The sequence below is a fragment of the Daucus carota genome, chromosome 9 (genome assembly GCF_001625215.2).
Source record: "Daucus carota subsp. sativus chromosome 9, DH1 v3.0, whole genome shotgun sequence".
NCBI classification, from domain to species: Eukaryota; Viridiplantae; Streptophyta; class Magnoliopsida; order Apiales; family Apiaceae; genus Daucus; species Daucus carota.
Genome location: NC_030389.2, coordinates 24,500,491 through 24,505,288, shown reverse-complemented (window position 1 = coordinate 24,505,288; position 4,798 = coordinate 24,500,491).

Below are 4,798 nucleotides of genomic sequence, written 5' to 3'. Positions count from 1 at the left end.
TTTTATGAATGCTATCAAGAATTCTTCTTCTAACAATGCGCTCATTTTATGGTAACTATGATAGGAACTTCCTGGCCTTATTATGACTTCACTCCCGGGTCTCCGAAACAAAAACATGGCCATGGTAGTGTGGTTTACGTACAAAATTTAAAATTGTATTTGATGCATCTTTCACTTAACCATACTACCGATACCTGGGAGCATGTAGGAGCTTCGTGCCTCGTACTTACAACCAAAATTGATGAAATGAGAGAAATTTATAACAATTTATTGTATATTATTGTTGATTCACACAATGACTCTACAATTGGAGACCTAATAGAACCAAAATGACTCGAGTGGGATTCCGGAGAAAGTTGTGCTAACATCTATTCCGTTGATTCGTACTACTGTTGGTGATGAACACAACAATTATGTGAAGTTTCAAATGATTAGTAATAATTATGGTGATGGGAATGGCCTGGCTACAACATCACCTGGGAAACACGTTCGACACATTGAGACACACTCTGAGTGTTATGGCACAAAGTAGGTTGTTGATGAAGCACCACCCTAGAAAATTATTATTGAACAACAAGAGCTAAGATGTACAAGATGAGGCTGGGGAAGGCGGCATAAGAAGCCTTGGAGCAGGTGGGTGGAAGTTATATACCTTCATACTTTGTCTGTCTACCATGACCGGGATGTTGTTGCCCAATGAATAATATGATGCACCACAGATGGCACATAAAAGTGTAAAACAAGTAAGGGGACGACCATGAAAGAATCGGGGCATGAATTTTTCCACTCCCTAAGGAATGAGGTTTTGCTTTATAAGTGGCATTAAATTAGAGTGCAAAACCATGCAGGGGAAGGCCAGAGAAGAATCTTGGCACGAATGTGGTACACCATAGGGATTAATTGAATCTCCATAAATGATACTCAGGAGGGCAAAAAGAGGCATAAAAATGTCATAGAAGAAGGTGTAAATAACTTAGGTAAGATTATTTTATCTATCTTGTGATGTATATCATCTTATTATTAAGCATTGTATGGATTTGACTTGGTTTTACTTTTCTATAAATATGGTTATTGTTTCATATTAGAGGGTGAAATTCTCCCAAAGATGGTTGTTATATAAGTCTTTTATTGATGTTTTTTCATCAACTCTTCTTTTTTAACTAGTTGATTTGTTTTTATATATGATTTTAGTGAGTTGGAATTATACTAATTTTGAGAGAAAGTGATAGGGTTCATGATTATATGATATTACATTATGTAATATTTTTAATGCATAGATATGTTCTTCTCCTTCCAACCCACTTAACATATAGTACTCCCTCCTTCTCATTTTAATGGTCAGTTTACACAACTCACACATATTAAGAAATATTAAATGTGACATGTTTTTATCATTGTCATGCATTGGTTATACAAAAATACTAGTAAGTTTTCATTTAAAGTCAACATAATTTGCATTGTAAATGATAAAGATTGTGTGGGCTAATAAATATTAACATTGAAACTTGTGAAATATTTGTATTGCACAAAGAAGATGGACAAATAATATTAGATTTTTTTAGCAAATAATATGTCTAATTGATTGTTATGCTTATATACATGATTTTCAGGAGGACTTCATTGTGGAATTAAACTTTCTGGCATGAATAATGTGGCTAACCACATGGTATATACACTTACTATGCCTATTCTAATATTTACTTTATTTTTGATGTACTATGTTATTGGAATTGTGTTAGCATGTATCATATATCAGTGACTATTTTTTTGATTATTTTTATTTTATTTGTTTTTATCTATTATGTTATTCTCGATATTTTTTTTATTTCCTCGTCAAATTTCAATTATAGTGAGGCTCATGCATTGTAATCATGTTTCCATCTTAAGTCTTATTTAAATCTTGAATTTATATTTTGCTACAGTCTCATTCATGTAGTTGCTATAAAATATCCTTTATTCATGTATGTTAACGCCCATATTTACAAATTAGATGCATTAAATGACTATAATATGTGGAATGAGATTGATCTAGGAAATATAAACAAGAGATATGTGGAGTAGAATTGACTTTGGAAATATGATTTTGCATTGAAAGCTGAAGTGGACAACTAATTTGAAACAAAAAAAATTTCTTCAAAGTGGACATGTAAATTGAAACGGAGGGAGAATTAATTTATGTCAATTATGTAATAAAATTTCTAATAAGTCATTGTAACCTCCAGGCTCCTATCATATTCCATCTACTACTATTCTTAAACTATAAATGCAGAAAAGTAATGAAGAAACTGCTCTAAGAAGGATGTGGATCACCCTTTACCCATCCCCAAACAAATATAGAATAGTGTCTTTATTTAATTTCTTGTTGGCTTACAAAATGTAAAGAGGTTCATGGAAGAATTAGGGAGTTAGAATAGAAAAAGAATGAATCCAAATATCAATGTTTGAATGTGTTATTCTTATAAGAAAAAAGTACATTACATTATCACATCAAGCAAAAACATACTTATCATATTAATTAACACAAATATGTTGTTTTCTCATTTTAATTTTTATTTTTGCATGAGAGTTTTCTTGATAGCTCATTCACAATTGCTTCCACCTTTGCCGTAAAAAATAGCTTTATCTTTTTACAAGAAATCCCTCAAGAAAAGAACTTTTGTCAAGGAATAGTGTTTTGTATTTTAAATCAATAATCACATCCTTATTTTTCTAGTGCATGCATCATTTACATTCTTCAATGTCTAAACATCACAACATGAGTTAACACTTACTTAACTCATTATATCATATAACTCAAATAATTAAATGTTTAGATTTTAAACATGTTCCAAACCTTAATGAAGTTCCCACTTTTAAATTAATAGAATCTTAAAATATAATATGAACAATCCGAGGTTATTTTTCAAAGAACATATTTAATTATTTAAAAGGATAAAATATACTCAATTCAAACCCTTACTAGAACAAGGAAGGACTAAACCATACTAATAGAATAAAATGAAATGAGACTGGACACCTAAGACCCCGTTGTTGATGAAGCACCACCCTAAAATGAGACAAGAGAAGGCCGCACAAGAAGTCCTTGGAGCACATGGGAGGAAGATGCACCACAGACCACACCTAAAAGTATAAAACAATTGGAGCATGTGGGATGAAGTTATGTATGTGCATACTTTGTTTATTTTCCATGATGAGTTACCTAATGATCAATTGATGCACCACAATTGCACTTATAAGTGCAAAACAAGTTAGAGGAAGACCACAAAAGAATTAGGACACGAATGTTTCCACTCCCCAAGGATCAGGTTTTGCTCTACAAATGACAATTAATTAGAGTGAAAACGAGGTTGGGGAAGGCCACGAAAGATTCCGGGCACGGATGTGCTACTCCGTAGGGATTAATTGAAGCTCCACAACTGGTACTCGGAGGGCAAAAAGAGGCAGGAAAATGTCATAGAATAAGCCATAATTAACGCATATTGTGTAAGCAAATAAGGGGAAAGTCTTTAGCTTATTTTATAAATAAAATTATTGTATGATGTACGGGTTGGATGCACTAATTGCTATGTTTTAGTAGTTTCTTTAAATCTACTTTATTACCATCTTAGGTGTTTAGTCTCGTTGTATTTTATGTTATCATGGTTCAGTTACTCCTTGTTCCGATAAAGGTTTGAACTGAGTTTAAACCTCGCCGAAGACAAAGCTAGGACATGTGTTTAATATATTTAGAAAAAGAATATAAAGCTGGAGATGCAATCTCTGATTTATGTTTCTGTGCTAGATAATGACTTAAAGTGTCATGAGCATTGAGAGTAAGGGGGACAAGCTTCTCTAATGCAGTATACCATATTTTATTGTCAGTCTTACTTCGGATATCTGATCTCTGAAGTATTGTTTGTATTTAGAGACCTTTCTCCAGCATTTGTAAACCTGAATAAGATTTGCTTGTATGACATTGCTCAAGGTTCTAATGTTGGCATTAGAAATCCAAACTTTTTACACTTCCTGAACAAGCATTTCTTACAGTCCCATTCTTAAATGGGAAAAGATATATAACATCCTCAATTCGTATAGTAAATATAACATGAAACTTCTGTAAGTTTACCTATACAATATCGTAAATTATCTGAGAGTTAATACAATACGCCATAGATGGCCTATTGCAACGCCCTTGTAACGCTTGTGTTACAATAGCTAGGCAAATTTTGACATAATGAAACACTCCTCACGACGTATTACAGTAGCCGAAATTCAGTGTCAAAATAGACGTGACAGTGTTGCAACCGTGTAACGCCACATCCAACTGTTACAATAATTTATTTAATTTAATTTAATTAATTAATTAATTATTTATTTATTTAATTAAAAAATTATTTAATTAGTGGGTCCCATGTTTGGGTCCCACACTTGTTGGCCCACTGCTGCTGACATGGCAGGTGGATCCCACATGTGTGCCCCACTACTGCTGATGTGGCAGGTGGGTCCCACACGTGGGCCCGCTTCTACTGACATGGCAGGTGGGTCCCAAGGTGGGCCCCACTACTGCTAACATGGATGTGTGGGTCCCACATGTGGGGGCCACCACTGATGACGTGGCTGTGTGGGTCCCACCTCTGGTGACGTGGCCGTGAGGGTCCACGACGTTGACGTGGCAACGGTGGGCCCCACGACGCTGACGTGGCAGTGTATTTTTGAAGGCCAAGGGAATTGAACCCATGACCTCTCACATAACAAAACAAGTTAGAAACCACTCCACCAACATTGCTTTTGTGTTTGTCAATGCATAACTAAAATATAA